The following is an 18,370-nucleotide window of genomic DNA, read 5'->3' as shown; positions in this document are numbered from 1 at the left end:
ATCTGGCATAGGATCGGAAAGCAGAAAGTCACCAAGACTTTCGCAGCAAGAGTGACCTCAAATGGGGTTATCATTGGGAGGATGAAGGAGTACATTGAGGAACTCCTGAGCTCAGTAGGTACGCCTACAATCCGAACACATTCTGTGTGGGATGCTGTGGGAGTGTGGAGTGCCAGGGGTTACTTCTATATGCCATTTGTTCCTTTTATCTGCAAAGTGAGAGTTGTGTTCACATTTTTGGCATTAAGTTGAACTTATGCACTGTAGGTACTGGATGTGAAAATAAGGTTCCTCCACAGGGTGGTGGCACTCACACTCTGTGACAAGGTGAGGCATTCAGCAATCAGGGACACCCTTGGAACAGAGCCACTCATCCTACTGACTGAGAGAAGCCAGTGTGGTTTATGGGTCTGTGCCTCCCACAGGAGGAGTACTAAGTGTTCCCCACTGAATAGAGGCCCTAAAGGCAGACCTGACACTCTGAAGAGACAGCATCCCTAGTTTATATATTTCCTTGTCCTTCTGCCACTAAATAAAATATTGTGCCCTGTGATGGGATCAGCTAAATCCCTTCCATCCTGTTCCTGCCAAATCAAGCAAATGCCATGTTACATGCAAAACATTTCTTCTTTGCAACCATTTCATCCAGTTCTGTTGAACAATCTGCAAGAGTCTTTCTCCAATTTATTGTCCTATTTAACAACCATTGGGCCAACTTAAACTAAATAACTTACCTTGGTCTTAAACTTCAATGCAATCTTTCTCACATGCACCATTTCTCTGGCTGAGATGTATTTTGGCAGCATTTTAGTAAATTTTGGGTGTGATGCCAGAAATGATATCATCTGACATCCAAATTGTCTGGAGAAAAAGAGCACTTTTTTACCCTGTTTACAAACACTTCAGGCTAAAAGAGTTCTGTGAATGTCAACAGAAAGCTCTACAAAGAACATACAAGTGCTCTATACCTGATTTCCTGATCAGAATCTCTGGCTAGCTTGGCCACTGCAGGCATGATGCAGTCTGTGAGGTGTCTGGGGCCTAACAGCAGATAGTCAGTACCTATCTTTTCAAAAGTGTAAGACAGATGTTGAGCTGCACACTTCCTTATCGCTGAATTCATGTGACTGCAAATAAAAAAATACTGTATTATGGTATAATAATCTGAATAATTATTCTGAATAATTTCATTATATTGATAAGATGGCGCTTGGACCTCTGTTGTGCAACTTAATGAAAATGAAAAGTGCATACAGCAGTTGCTACAAAGGCAAACTTAAAACTCTCCTTGTGATTTTTTTGTACAGATCTTATACTGCCATACTTAATATTGCTAAGCTGCAGTTTCAGTAGCATCTGATTCATGGTCCTTGAATAGAACACATCTCAAAAGTCTCTTGTTCTAGAGACACTTTTAGAGAGACTCTTTTTTTCTAGAGAGACTACAATTTAAAGTCTTTGCTGAAGAAGAAAATTACAGTGCTACACCCCAGTATACATCACTACCTTGATATAAATTGGTAAAGTGCATTTGTTTGGGTCACTTACTTTATGACCTCATGATTAAGTAGAGCTTTCATGACCCTGATTGGGGAGCAGTTCTTCACCATCTTGTCCAAGGCTGCATTTGCTTCTTGCCGAATTAAGGCTTTGGAATCTCCAGCTTTTTGCAGCAGAGTCCTAGCTGTCCAGTTCAGTTCCTTGTCCATCAGCCTGTGGAGGTGGGCGTGCAGATGTCCCATGGTCCCCAGTGCCACACGAGAGACCACAGAGTGCAAGTTCCGAACCTGAACACAAGCAAATAAAAGCAGACAGAAACCATTAATACTGCTCAGTTGTGAAAGAGCCGATGATTCATAACAGACAAAAAGATAATTGAATTCATTAATACTTTTCTCTGAACAGCACAGAAAGCAGCCCTAGTTTATTTTGGGTTCAAACTTTATAGAACAAACTGATATGGTATGTGTGGTTTCCAGGAGTTTAAGATGAACATGAATACAAAATTTGGGGACAGATTGTTGTACCTCTTTATTTATGGCAATACAAACGTCATGAAGTCTGGTCACGAGTATATTAGGGTGAAGGTGTGCCAGGTCATAGATGAAATTGAGTCCTTCGATCTTCTTTTCACTTAGTTGAGCAAAAGTCAGAAACAAGTAGGTTTGGAAATGCACAAAAATATCTAGCTATATTCCCAAATAGGAGTTTCAAGGCATTAGAGAGCACATGGAAAATTTCACTGCAATGAAGACAGTGGATACCCACCAGTCGCTGGATCTCATCATATTCAAGCTCATGGTCAGGATTTGTTCTGGTCTGGAAAGTAGAAGTAGGCTTGACTTCTGGCTGGATTTGTCTGAAAACACATTTGAAAACCACATTTGAAAACAGGGACATCTGATCTGGAACAAATAGCTTCTATCCAACGTACTATTCTAGTAAAGTTTTCAGAATATACTGGCATCTTAAATGTGACAAAAACTATGGTGAGAGTAATAATAACCTGGTCTGTTTGAGAGGTCTATGGTGGCCTTTTTAAGGCTGGCTTCTTTCCTCTGGTGACCTCCTCTCGTGAGGCCAGGTTTGCGGATCATGGTTGGTGCCTTCAGTTTGAGAGGAGGAAGGAGCCGACACACAGAGATGCTTCTCTCGGAAGAAACACCGCCGTAGTTAAGTGTTCTGCACTGCTGGGAGCTGGAAACGTGGGTAGATTCAACTACGGCCTTCATTACCCCACTTGAGTCCACCTGCCGTTCTGCAAGACACAATCAAACCTATAAGCAAGGATTAGTCATTATGACATTGTGGCACATTGGTTAGTTACTTTGTGGGTCTGATGGCAAGCTTCATTATAAACAAAGTAAAAATTTTTAATGAACAATCTAAGAATAAAAACTCTTCTGAAGTTCAACTCACCATTTATACAGTAAAACATTCTGTGACACACATTTTCTCAGTGATGCCTTGTCTTTGCTTTCTGCTGTTCTTGCTCTAGCATTTTAAGTGCTGAACCAAAGCATAGTTTGTTTTATTGTATTTCAGTATCTAAAAAGCTGGTGTTATGTGAATGTAAGCCATTTTTTAAATTTGTCTTTTACAGTTGCTTACAATTCCAAAACAGCCAATTCCCAGTTCCATAGCCATCAGTTCTTGGAACTGCCTATATTTATAAATGTTACTGCAGTTGAATCCAGAGAATCGAGAATCAATACCTTTATTTCTGATTCGACTTTATGATTTTTCACACCTGCTTTTGTTCAGTCAAATGGGATTTATAAGAGCAGCAGAAGGAACAGAAGGTCTATAGAATGGTGATAACGAAGGAGAGGACCAATAATTTTCCGTTTTTCAGAGATATGCAGTAGTTCGGTATGGAAAGAAACAATAGGGCCATATAACTTGAAGACAATAGATTTGCCTGTTGTCTTATTCCGTGGGCTGTCATCCCTGAGGTGGAAGCTGCTTTCTCTGTTGTTGAACCAAGCGCTTGGTGTAGACAGGCTGTTGTCCTCAAAGTGCCAGGGCAGCAAAGGAGTTATGGGCTTGTTGGGAAAAGTGCCCAGAGTGTAGGAGGATGAGATTTGATGGGTGGAATTTGAGATCCATGAGTTGCTACTTTCCCAGCTGTGATGTCCAGATTTGGGCTGACCTAACTTGGGCAGCACTGTAAGACAAGCCTCTGTCAATATTCATCATTGGACACTGCAAAAAGTGCTGAGGGATTGAACACAGTTCACCAATACAGCTAAAGTACTCAGGTAAAAGTTCTTTATAAATGTGCATCCGTGAGTACTAAACACCTTGCATATCATTTGAAATGCAGGGCTTGATTTCTTATGTTTTTGCAGTACTGTTGGTAAGAAAGAGACAGACATGCTTTAATAGCTGCTGTATTATGGTATTTATAACCAGAGCAGTATCTACAGTTTTAAGTCTCATCTCAACAGTACCCAAGCCCCCTAAACCCAATCCAATTTAAATGCTTGTGCACATGTCTCTTGGCAGTAACCACAAACTAAAACTATTACCAGAAAACTCAAATTAATTTCACCTTGCTCTCTGTGTGATGAGCTAGTAGATTCGAGGACCTTGGAGTCTGAATGAAGAATAACACTCTCCTGGAACTCTTTAAGGAGCTCCTTTCCTCTGCTGATTTGGGGTTGGTAATACTCTGAATCAACAGGGGAAAAGTTAGGTGGGCTTTACTGAATCTCATCCTCCAAGCAATTTGCTCTACTAATGAATTAAACTCAATTGCCCTACGAAGCCCTGTAGGAACATAGGTAGCCATGTACAGACATGCGTCTATAAATGCAAAATAACTTGTATATTAACTAAAATGTGGGTCTTGATGTATTTTATGTATGAGAGGGAAGAGGACAGCAAGAAATCATCACGGTTGCAGCAGCATTATGGTAGTTATGAACAGTGTTCTGAACATGGTCAAATGTTTCACTTCTTACCATCAAGGACTTTGCACTTTTGACAAACTTAAACAGGACGGTGCCCAAGTCCCTTGACTTACTTGATATACAAGAAAGCCATGTCCCGACTAGAATGGTAAGAACAAAGAATCTGTTTTTTAAAATGTCCGTTCATTAATATACATAATCATTTGGATCTGAATCTCCTATCGCAAAAAATACTTTCAGAAAAATTTGTAGTAAATAATACCCTCCTTTGAAACTTAAAACTGCATGCTTTATTTGCATAATTGATCTCAGACATGTCCCCTTAAATAACAGCAGTGGGTGAGTGTGGATGGCCAGCACATGTAGTGTTTACATGAGAAACAACATTGACTCCACAGTAAAAGCTGCTGGCCTATCGTAAAGAGGACTCAAAACTAATTTTCCAACAGAATCCTGTCACTAGCTGTCACAAGAGGGCCAAAGCCATAGTTGCCTGTGCAAATGTGCGCAGTCTTACAAGCAAGCAATAACATGCATCCATGTGCCATGAAGCAGCCAGAAATTAGTGGAATCAAAGTTATTTTAAATGTTTATAACAGCTTCAAAGAATTTGGGATCAAAGAACCTCCAATAGGTAGGTTAATTAATCACTGAATGGGAAGAATCTATACTTGGTATAATTCTGCTGTCAGTAATAAATTTTTTGCTCTAAATGTTTGCGTACTGTCCCTTAAGCACAACACCCTTAAGTAGCAAATACTGTAAGGAGAAAGTAATGTTGGTAGCTTAGTGTACTGTAAGAAACTTGAACAATATACAACAGTATGCCCATATAGACCAGCTATTTCATCCAATCAACAAAATCAAAGGTATGCTAGATTTATGCCTCATTTTCTCAGTTTACCAGCCTACATCAGCAATCAAGCACAAGGGGTAGGTCTCCTACCACTGATGGAGACACATGTTGACATACGGCTTGATTCCAGGCTAGAGGGCCACTGGCCTACACTAGAATCCTGGAAAGAAAAACAAGAACATTATATGGTATCCATCTAAAAACAGCATAAAGGGCCACTCTGCATTATAATTAAACAAATCATGTTCAGTTATTTGAATTACCCTATTAATTACTCGGTGGAAATGTCACTAACCATTTTGAATTCATATTTTGGGTTTACATCATAGTGCAACGTGGCACAGTGACCGAGTGCTGGCATCACTCAGCTCTGAGGTTATGCATTTGAGTCTGGTCCTTGCTCATTCTGTGAGACGTTTGCATGCTATCCAAGGGTTTTTGTGGGTTTCCTCTGGGTTCTCAAGTTTCTTACCATACTGAAAAGATATGATTTAGGTGAAATATTGATTCTAAAGTGTCTTTTTGAGCGGCCTGTGACAGGCTGGCATCCTATCCATAGTGTACCCTGTGATTCTAAGGACTGGCATTGGATTATTGTTTTAACTGTTACTAAGTGGCTTGTGGGGGGTGAGGTGGCACAGTGGGTTGGACTGAGTCCTGATCCTGGACTAGTGTCCCATCCTGGGTGTGTTTCCTCCCCCTCCAGCCTTGCGCTCTGTGTTGCCGGGTTTGGCTCTGGCTCCCTGCGACCCCAATGTGACAATGTAAATGGCTTGTGAAAACGGATGAATAACGAAGTGTGATATCTTGCTTGCCGAAATGTTATGATATGTGGCCAACAGACTGCCTTGTCTTAAAATAAGGACTTACTTGCACACACGGCTTGTTGGAGTTTATCGATGCTTGGGGTTTGACTGCATCAGACATCGATAAAGACAATGTGTCCTTTCTCATGCTTATCGTTCTCTTGTGTTGCAGACCATTTGAAGGCAAGTCCAAGCTTCGGGTGCCACATAACTGGTGGGAGTTCAACAGCTCTTTTTCTTGGTTTTGGTTGTTTCGGATGCGTCCTCCATTTAGCACCCAGTCCACGTCTGCACAGCAGAATGAAGTGGAGAGTTGCCTCTTGTGTACTGGAAGGACTAAGGCATACTCCACAAGGCCATAAGAGTTCAGCCTGGGTAAGATGCGTTTGGCTCTTCGAGCTTTTATAGCTGCCATGAGACCATCTCTACCCGCATAGAGCTCCACTAGGTTTATAGCTTTTATTAGGAGCTGCTTCCTGCCCATTTCTAGTGAAAAGTCCAGGATGGAAAACAGTTCAAGGGCAGCATGGCGAACTTTACGACTGCTGTCATCCAAGTACGGTGCAACCTCACAGCAAATAGCAGGAATGTTAAACTCCTTACGGGGATGGGTCAGCATTCCGGCTGTGATCATGTCAATCACATCTACCCTTACTCTGGACTTCTTGTGCTTCAGTTGTTCTATCACGAGTTCCACTATCTTCTGTGGTCCTACGATTTCCATTAAGTGATGAAAAATATTCATATATGCAGCCCTGGCAGTGAGGCGCGGATTCCCCAAAGTCTTTATAACAGCATCCACAACTAATGTAACATACTTTTTCACGTGTTTACCCAGTTTCTGCACAAGAACATTGATCACTTGTAGCGTGATTAAAACGACAATGAAATTTTTGTCATCCAGTAAATTGCAGAGAAAATTAATGAACTTCACTGTATTGTCCATAGACATTGGTCTTGGGTCCATATGAATTATGATACGTTTGAGTTCCTGCATCCCATGTATCCTCATTTGAAAATTCTTGTCCAGTAGCTGTTCGTATAATTTTTGTGGTACAATTTCAAAAATCATTTCAGTGGGTGGCTCTGAAACAGGCTGAAGCAGAGGATACTGCAATGTCAAAGAAAGTCTTGCCAGTTCACACATCAATGTGCTTTTTCAAACAATGACAGGTGTACACATCAGGGTCCAAAGACGTGTTTCAGGTGAAATGGTGGTTCTAAATTTCCTTTGTTGTGAATATATGTCAGTCAGTGAGCGGGTGTGTCGTATTGCATGATAGAGAGCCTATTCATTACTGATAATGAATTAATAAATGAATAATCTTGTTCAAAACTGAATACAAAGAACTAACCTTCCCCTCAATCCAGGATTCCTAAAAGGATGTTTGATGCCACTTAGTTATTTCAATAGCAGAAGTAAAAAAGGTAGAAAAAGTAAAAAAAAATAAATAAATAAATAAAAATGGCTAACAAAGGAGTACATCAAAAGGGGTTTGTTTACTTTACAACTTTGCTATATGCTGGTTGTTTGATGATGTCAGAAGAATGTGACCATGGTAACTGGGTTTAGTTTCTTGGCCTTGAATAGCCACTTTTGTTGAGTCAACATATTTTTGAATGATACAAGTTCAAGTTTAGTTTATTGTCATAGGTACAAGTACCACGTACAGGTATCATGAAATTCTTCCTGAATGCTTCTCCACGGACTATGGACAAAGACAGACAATAGAAATTCTGCATAAACAAAACAATGACAATGACAGTGAGTAGTGCAACAGCAATAGCAATAAATAATGGTAACAATAATAACAATAATACCAGTTGACAGCCAGCCATTGTTTTCATTTTATTTATTTACAATTGTACTTTCTTCACTTACCTGTGTTTTATACAAAATTCACTGTTGTGGACGAAAAACAACCTGCATTTTTGCACACAGCTTTAAGTTAGCAGTAAAACACACCTAAAGAGAACAGGACTGAGACTGTATTAATTCAACTGCTTCCGTCAAATTTATAACTAGTGTCTGTAGTTGTAAGCCTCAGTGATGAATAACAAGATAACCAGTGGTTTATGGGATCAGTCAGTCAACAACTGGAACTGAACTGGAGTTTCTGCAGAGAAGGTATTTTTATTTTCATTGATGTTAAAGTAGTTAGTTTTGATTTTAATGTAATCCAAAATTCATAAAAATATTGAAATCAGAAAGTTTTACGAAGAATATCTTATTGATTTTGCCAAAGTCTGAACTTCTTACACAACCCATTCACTCGCTTTCCTTAACCCCATGCAACTGGTTAATGTGGCAGCAGTCCAGAGCCTGTTGGCGAATCGATGAGCCCAGGCATGAGGGCACACCCTAGTAAAGCCTTTCATTATAGAGCCCCTAAGTTCTGAAATGGCAAGATAGCCAGTTAGTTGGGAAACTTGCAGGTGCATCTGAAGACCAGTAAATTCAGCTGTAGTATTTCATTCAGCCATCATAATTCACTTCAGTTTATTATTGTACAGAATGCCACAGCATTTGGATATCCTGTAGGGGGAAATCAGCCAGTTGAGCTCAGAGCATTAAAGATTTTTTCCCCTGATTGACTTGAGTTTTTTTTTTTCCTCTGTTGTCTTTTTTTCGCTTTTTATTGTCTTTAAATGTGCACGTAGGTGGTTGCTGCTCTTGTTGCTTGATCAACATTTGTATTAATTTCTGAGAAACACTCTGGGACATTTGTTGGGAGGGGTCTGTACAAGAATAAACCGAAGTGAATTATGATGGCTGAATGAAATATTATGGCTGAATTTACTGGTCTTCAGATGCATCTGCAAGTTTCCCAACTAACTGGATATCTTGCCATGAATTTTCCATTTGTTCTGGAAGTGGTCTGGTCAACCATTTTTTTATACAGAGCTTATTTCTCCTCTAAAGCAAAGATCAGTCTGAAATTTTAAATGAATAGGATATGTGCATTGAGTGCCTTGTTAAAGGCCTGACTTTGCACTGAACTACAAGACCGGTTGTTTGCATTAATCTGTTGAAAGAGGATCTATAAGTGTAATGAATCCAGAGTGGGTTTTCAATCAAGACTTGAGAATGAGGGATAACAGCAGCCCTAGACAAATGCGGTGCTTAGTTTAGTACCATGGCTTAGCCACAGTGAAGTGTGGAGAAGATGCAAGCATGTGATGCATATCCTGGATGTTGCTGCAGTCTGCATGTTTGTGGGAGATAGATTATCCTGCAAGGAAAGTTGGATGTAGCTCTCTCTTAAGTTGAGAAAAAGGACTTGGCAAACACCTGTGATGATATCAAGTTGTGTTTTGAGTCAGCATCAGAGGTGTTCAAATCAAGATGAACAGCCAAGAAATTTCGGGGCGTCAGTCCTTCTAAGTTTTGTTCAGTACTCATTGTTAAACTTGTCTTTAAAGAAAATTTCACTTTAAAAAGTACTAAATTTACGCACATCTCTGAATCGAAGTCTTTTTAAGGAGCATGGCAACATTCTAATAATGTCAGTTTTGAGTTTGTAGCTGTTGTATGTTGCCTGACTTAGCCAAAATGGGATGTACTCACACACACACATCATCTGAAACCGCTTGTCCCATATGGGGTTGCATGGAGCCGGAGCCTAACCTGACAACACATGGCATAAGGCTGGAGGGGGAGGGGACACATACAGGATGGGGACGCCAGTCCATCGCAAGACACCCCAAGCGGAACTGAAATCCCAGACCCACCGGAGAGCAGGACCCAGTCAAACCCACTGCGCCACCATGCCCCCCTCTGGGATGTACTCACACACGGGTAATAACGACTAAGCTGAATAGCCTTTATTATCAAATGCAACTGCAGTCTCATTAAATCTATTGAATTCACAACAGTGACAATTCTGCAATGTCTAGACAGTGCTCAAGCTCACGTACATTGAAAATCTCCATAGTGCTCCAGTACAAACGCATTTAACCATAAATTCTACAAAAATAATCACTCATGCCATTCTGAGTTATATGTCGCTTTGGAGAAAAGTGTCTGCAGAATAAATAATGTAGATGTAAACTAAAGTAGCGATAAAACTATTTGTCCCCTTTTTTCGAGTCACATACCCTTTCTGTACAATACATGTTTTGTATTGCCAGACCTTCCATTATCCTTTGCTCCAGAGTCTTCGTCTCTCTGGTGTCAGTGTGCAGCAGAAACCAGCAGGCCAAACTGGCTCTATCACTTTTTTCAGGAGCAGTGCTGCTCCTTGTCATAAAAAAACCACGAAGTCTACGAATACTGGCATGTCATTTCCTCTCCTCTTTACCCCACTCGCAGAGAAAAAGCACTGTGATCTAATTACCTCCCTCTGCTCCCCCGACGGAGGACAAAAACCGAAAATAAATCATTACTAGCACTACACATCTGCTTTTCTACCAGGAGCTCACGAAGGTCCAAACCACTCACCATGGCATTCAATCTTAAAATGAGAGGGGGGACAATCAGAATTAAATCACTGAATTTTTAAAATGGTTTTTGTACTGAGCTATTGTGTTAAAGTGAGACAAGCTCAGGCAGATACATTTATTTATGGGCTATACTGTTAGAGAAAAAACAATGGATCATATCGGAAGGGTGCGCAATGCAAAGGAGAAAGAGCAACAGGACATCAGGCTGCATCATTAAATATCCACCACGACCATTTAGAAGCCATTTATGCCAACGATAGTTCTTTCAGCCAGGTAAAGTTGTTAATAAGCAGCTGAGGGAGGTGCAACAAGGTTAATGCAGGGGAAAGCAGGCTGAAGCAGATGCTGAGTTATCACTGCTTTTTCCCTTACATTTTTGTTTTGCTTTATTACATTAGAAGCATAAAAGCCAGCAGAAGCACAAAGCATGCCCAGTTTTTGTAAAATGCATCTGCCTGCGATCGATTCGGAGTAATTACACAGTAACAATGAGCGGACATTATTGATTTCACAGCGTGGCTGGAGAGTCACCTCTTGGAGAGGGGTCTGGATCCTGTAGCGTTCGGACTTGACGGAAAGTTTTCCTTACCTAGGAGCAGGGGATTGCATTTGAGAATATGGTCACGATAATGATAGGTCCTCCTTTCTTCAGGCGCTCATATTTCGTTGAATTTATTTTATTTCTACACGGCATCCTTCTCTTCATGGTTGTCCCAGAAAGCTGACAGAGTACTAACACACTCGCTCAACAGATGATCCTCTCTGTTCACCTCTTGAGTTTACCATTGACCTGACAACTTATTTTCCAGACACTTGGGTATGATAGAAACGCAAGTTGACACAGCTTCATCTAATACTTTTTACAATCTAATTGCAAGGGTTAGAGCTTATCACGAGCCTGCATCTCCGTCTCTCCTACTGCTAATGTAATGTACACATTGTATTTTCCATGTGATATATATCGCTTTGGAGAAAAGTGTCTGCTAAGTGAATAAATGTAAATGTAGTCATTTTAGAATGTGAAACTGTTTTTCATGCTTTTGGAGAACTACCAAAAATTGTTTTAACTGCAGTAGTTAGGGCATGCTGTAAAACAGATAATATTATGCACCCAAGCATGTAAGATAAATTTCCTGCTTTTCCACTAGGACTGAATGCAGCTTCCTAAGCTGAACTGTATATGATTATGTAGAAGAACACTACGTTTGCGAAACTGCTATAAACTCTTTAATATACAGGTTAGTTGACAGAGTCTGCAAATGTGTTTTTCAGCTTGTTTGACCTTTTTCAGAATTACTTTTGTTATTGGGAGCACAGTTAATATAGCCTGAAATGATTCTAGAGGTCCAGTTTAAAATCAAGGCATTTTGTGGGGAACCACTGGGCTAAAATGTTTAGTCTTTTACAGTTAAACACATACTGAGTGACACATCCAGAACTTTGTGGTGGCACCTACTTCCAGTATAATCTCATTGTACTATTTTTAGTTTTTATATTTATTTTTAGTTTTTTTTTTCCTTGGCAGACAGTGATTTACAAGCAGTTAAGATATTTTGTCTTCATTCAGCACTGATATCCAACACAGATGCACTGCTGAGAAATCATGAACAGGTAGGCAGTATTTATAGGAAAACCTGTCAGTCTGTTTCTTTCTGTGAGAAATTACGTCCTGTCTGCAAATAAACTGTAATATCCAGATCCATTTAAACATAAGCATATATTATTTCAATCTGAGCAGTGTTTTGGTTAACGACACACGTACTCTAATTTAGTCATATAATAATAAAAATAATTCTCAATCCCTCCCAAAACCCTCTACCCCCCCACTACTGTAGGTAATAATAACAGTCTAAAGTGTCCCATTCCAGATGAACCATGAAAACGAATTACAGGCAGTAGACTGGAACCCCGGCCTTTCTAACAAACAGGCCATTGCTGGAAGGGCCTGTACGGACAGGGAGGGGCTCGTGTCAGAAGCAGGAGGAAAAGGGCCTGTGAGGAGCAGCTAAGAGGGTAAACCCAAAAAGACCCAGACACTCTGTTACCTCATTGACTCATCTCAGAGCACTGAACCCCTCTGGAGGCTTGGTGGGTGTTCAGACAAAAAAAAAGACAAATGGCTAAGGGTGTTATTGACTGAAGCCTGGTGAACATTTTGGAAAGCGCAGTTCTAATCAATGATACAGCCCCTCAGGGAACTGCTAGTAATGAATCCCAGGAAAGGGGCCTGCCACATGGCATCACTGGGATGGGAAGTATTCACAGCCACCGTCCCATTTGCACTCCTGTCCGAATGCTACAGTCCCTTGCCAATAAAGGCAATTCAATCTGGGTCATGATTTAGGAAGTTAAATTTTGGGCAGAACTGGGCCGTAAAAAGATTCATTCCTGAGAGGAGATGCTCCCCAGCTGCTCGAAGGATGCCCTTCAACAGCAGGAGGAGGAAGCAATATTGTTCGCATTTCATTACCATCCTTTGGTGGACACAAAAGTTGGGATGACACCTCTGGGACAGGATCTTGCCAGCAAGTGGAGATCTGCAAAACAAACATATTGCATTTTATGAACAGCTACAGAAATGTATCATTTACACAGCCCGATGTAACAACACTCACATGCTAACGGGTTCTAGACAGTTATTTATAACAGTGTATGATGCTGCTGTATGTGACATCGCTTGCCAACTGGTGGATGACAAGACAGCACCTTCAGTGATACAAATACACACTCTCTTGCACTGCCTGCTGCAAATATTTTATACATTTCCGTCCTAAAGATCTTTGCCGTTTAAGCAGCAATTGTGTCTTCTGACTCTGCCACACTTATTAGATTGCCCAGGAATCATTGCTAAACCTGAATAAAATGAACTACAGTATTTTCAGAGCAACATATTTTCCTTCTAGACAGAGGCAATAATGGAAACTACAAACTTATATTTCACAATTCAGTCTGAAAGCAACACTGACCCACTGGAACAATTTTCTTCCACATTTTCATATGACAAATAACTTAGCATATTCAATCTTTGTGAGCATGGATAACGGACATTTACATTGTAAAAGCATTTTTCTCATGTATGCTAAATTCTTACTCGTACTGTCCTCGGCTGCATCAGATGCGAAAAGTGGGCCTTATATCTTCTCTGTGCAGAAAAATTATGCAAAAAGACTGTACTTGAATCTACACCCCCCCCCCACACACACACACACACACACACACACACACACACAGACACACGCACACACAGAGCGCCTGTAAGTGATTCAGTGTCTGCGTTAGGTGGGAGGTGTTAAGGTGACCGATGTTTCAATAACGTCCGGCTCCCATGAAAGCCTATTCCTGTAAATGATGCAAGCGCGGAAAAGCCGACGCCGTTCTCAGAGCCAGTCCTCAGTTACAGCTACTCCACAGATTTCTTTGACTCTTCATCTGCATCTGTGACCAGAAACAGACAGGGCTACCTAGTGGCTGCTGGGACATTGTAGTAAAAGCCCTCGTTCTCACTTTTTTTCTGAAAAGTTTGTTATCCAATATTTACTGTCTATTTCTCCCTGTCTTTCTTCATGTTTACACATCAATTTTGTTTGCTCACTAACAACACGTGTGATCTTGTATTGATGTGGCCTTAATCATGATCATTGTCCTTTTTTGCCAGAAGAGCAGTTTGTTATTTTGTAATGAAACAAGATCAGCTTTGGGGAGGTATGGTGGTGCAGTGGATGCAACTGCTGCCTCACAGTGGCTGCGCTGTGTGGATATGGGATGGGATCCAACTTAATCTGTGTGGAGTTTGCACATTTCCCTCTGTCTGTGCGGGCTTCCTCCCACAATCCAAGACATGCCTTTCAGGTGATCTGGCAATACTGAACTACTTGTACTGCATGTGTGCAGCTACCCTATGATGGACTGGTGTACCCGTCCTAGGCTAGTGCCCAGGGGGGCGGTATGGTGGCACAGCAAATAGCGCTGGTGTCTCACAGTGCCTGGGTGGTGCGAGCGAACGTGTGTTTCGCTGATGCATGGATGAGTAACCTCTTGTAAGTAGTGTATCTAGCAATATAGTCACCTTGGTGAATAAGGTGTGTGGGCTAGTAACGCTACATAGTATCCGCTGTAAGTCGCTTTGGACAAAAGCGTCTGCTAAGTGAATAAATGTAAATGATAGACCTTGGCCACTGTGATCCTATCTCCTTCAATATGGGCACATTTGCAAACCTGATGAGGTGTAAGCAGCATCCGTATACTGTCCAATGCACTTTGATAGTAAATAATTCATATTATTTGTGTGTACACTAATTTGTGTTAAACCTCTGGAATTAAAGAAATAAACAAGTCGTAAGTAAGAAAATAAATAAATAAATAAAGAAATAAAGAAATAAATAAATATTGATTGGTCTGTGCTACCATCTGCTGGCAAAATACACACACACCGTTTAAGCCAATGAGCTATATGATAATCCCTTCTGGATCCTCTAAGAAATGAACTTCTCCACATTAATAGACCTACTAATTTGACTCCGTTTGCAGTTTGGAAGTGTTTAAGCCTGGTATGGCAGGCAGCAGTTATTGACCCAATGATTGTAAGAGAAGCCCAGTAGGCTTCAGAGACTGAAAATCTGTACATTTCTTTGCATCTCAAGCTGCTAGATTTACTGTAGTTACTGTAGTACCGTGCACCCCCTTTCCCACCTTGAGTTTAACAGGCTTATGGCTCCTCGATGGATGAAATTTTTTGCTCCCAAAATCTCCCAGCTGTCCAGTCTAATTTGGGGCCTTTCTTATCTTCTTGCACTGTGACTCCCTTCTGTTTCACCTCCCTGGGGGAGTAAGACAGCTCACACAATGTTGAGAGCATAGATGCTATTTTGCGGCAGCCTTTGTACTTTCCACAGACCTCTACGGGGACAACAGCTGCCGCTGAAAGTCATACTTATAAGACCTTAAGAGACTATCCAAGTTCCCTCTACATTCGCCCGGCACTGTATATACTGGGGAGTTGAACTGATTATATGAAATACTTTAGCACAGTGATGTGCACAGAATGATGACATGCATTCAAAGCCTGATATCCCACCCAGAGGGAAAAGCATTTAATCCACACAACTGAACAGCTCAAGCCACTTAGCAAAGCATCAGGTAAGATTCAAGTACGCTTCATACTTATATGATAAATCTGCTTCTATTAGGGACAATTCAGAGAGAAATCTTAAAGAAAGGTATTGTAATTCTTTTTGTAAATCTTTTTCATATATCAAAATTGTAAATCTTTGTGTATAGAAACACCACACCGTCGGTTTGCCAGATCAAATTTGAAACATCTAAGAGCATACTGACATCTGCAGGTGTAAAGGTAGCTTAGCCTAGTATTACAGAAAGTCCCTTGACAGCTCTTTAACCCTTCTGCAGGTGTGATGACATGATGTTTTCCTAAAAGTAATGTTTCATACAAACAAGTTTTTTCCTCTATAATTCCTTATTTGAATAAACTGAGTATAATCTGTGTTACAGTTGATTTCAGACATTGCTGACAAGTTTACAGTGTAAAATATGTACAGAAAATATAGTCATATTCAATTAACACATTCTGTCGAACCAGTTGATTAACCGTGGCAGCTTTCCTACATGATGAAATATAATAAAGCACACACAACAATGGAATGAAACTGTGTTCATTGCGCTATCATATTTCAGTCATAGCAAACCCCTACCGATGGCGCAACAGAAGCTATGAGAAAATTCCTTGCACTGTCACTGAGATCTATAATAAAATCACTTCCCAGTAAATATGGGCAAGCCTAGGCAAGTACTGACAGTCCTCAGCAATATACATGTTGGACTCAAAATGGGACTGACAAGAACTGCAGCTTTATACTAATGATGCACTGAAATAAAGCAGCTGTGCAAACCATCAGACCAGTTAAATTCAATACATTATCATTTCCTGGTTTTACATGATAAAGTTAGTGGAAAAAGCAAGCTGCTTTAGTCTATGTTTGCGTCCGTGTATTGGAAAAATAGAGGGAAGTAATTTCATACAAATGGTTCTGATGAAGAGGCAAACTGATTTAATTATCCTTCCTGTTGCCTCTACTGCTTAATCATGGTGAACCTGAGAGATAACATGTTCATGTAATGAATCAGTCCCATCCTCATGACAAATAAAATACAGTGGGGATTTTAAGGTGAAACTCTTTTTAATACTTTCTCCAACCCACTTTCCTTCATCTGATCCACCGCTTCCTTCTTCTGTGTTGCCTGAAGAGTAGAAGAAATACCACATTGTATAACATGTTTAAAGCATAACACACACATGTCTACAGCTGCTTGTCCCGAGCAGGGTTGTGGCGAAACGGAGCCTAACCTGGCAACACAGGGCGCAAGGCTAAAGGGCGGGAGACACACCCCGGATGAGACACCAGTCCACTGCAAGGCACCCCAAGCAGGACTTGAACCCCAGAACCACCCGAAGCATAACAGAACATATTAAAGAGGAGATTGTGAACATGCTTTTTTTTTTTTTTTCGGTCAGTTTATAGAATTAACTTTAGCATTTCATTATGCGCACTTGTTCATTTAACTGCCATATTTCTCCAAAGCTACTTAGAATTACTTATCCATTTATGCAGCTGACTTAAGAGCAATTTAGCAGTAGTACAGCAGGAGTAAGGACTCAAAACTATCACCTCTGAGTTCAAAGACATTAGTACTAACCACTACACTATATTTTATTAACTTTACAAAAGGATAAAATAAACTTGTCTCCAATTCACAGCACTTTTTGTCTCATCCCTATAAGTATTATTGAAAATTATTATAAAATTTTGTTTTAAGATTTATCTAATGTTTTTAACATAACCTAATCTGTGAATAAATTAAAGGATTTAACTGTATGATTGTGATGTTTTGGTTGGACACATAAACAATTTGAATTATGAAAAGACTTATCTCCCAATTATGTATTCATTTATCTTAAGTTGAGGTACAAGTAGGTAACAAAATCACGTTTCAGCTCTATGCAAAGTTGTATTGGAACACAAAGACAACAGATATGCAAAGATTCAGTATTATTTAAAATTATGAACATTATTTACAAATTTTAAAAATAAGATTCATAATTTCAGGTGTACGTTTGAATGTGGCACAGTCTGTGTAGATGTAGCATGTTCTTCTTGCGTCTGCATAGGTTTCCTCCTACAGTTCAAGGACCAGTAGTTCATGTGATTTAGTGATGCTAAATAACCTGTAGTGTATGAATACGTGTGTATGTTTGTGGCTGCCCTGTGATGGACTGGCATCCTGTCCAGGGTGTACACCGCCCCCCCTAGCCTTGTGCCCAGCAATTCAAGCATAGTTTGTGGGCTACTGGAACTCTGAGAAGGACAAGCAATTAGGAAAAGTGAGGGAGAGTAGGTTATAGATCAATTCAGAGTTTTTTTTTCCCAACTAATGTTTTTTTTCAGAGAATGAAAACAAAATTGGCCCTTGGTCATCATTCAGTCCCCAGAAACAGTTATTCATCTGTTCTGGCACTGTATCCAAAGAAAATTTGGTCAAACCCTGCTAGCTCCTTGATAATCCACTTTTCTTCCTTCTTTCTTTTTATGACCATGAGAGACAAAGATCAAGTCAAGTGGGTTTTTGTTGTCATTCCTCTATATATATAGCTTGTATACAGTGGGACGAAATGTCTCTCCGGGACCATGGTGCAACACATAACAGTATGCAAGACTGTATAAAGTGCACATACACAACAGTGTGAGACAAGTACAGGACAATAAATGTACAGAACAGAACAGTAGATACAGAGGACAATAAATACACAGGACATGGGCTGTAAACTGTAAACCGTT

Source organism: Scleropages formosus, chromosome 11 (assembly GCF_900964775.1).
Source record: "Scleropages formosus chromosome 11, fSclFor1.1, whole genome shotgun sequence".
Classification (NCBI taxonomy): Eukaryota; Metazoa; Chordata; class Actinopteri; order Osteoglossiformes; family Osteoglossidae; genus Scleropages; species Scleropages formosus.
Note: the sequence above shows the minus strand (reverse complement) of the source record.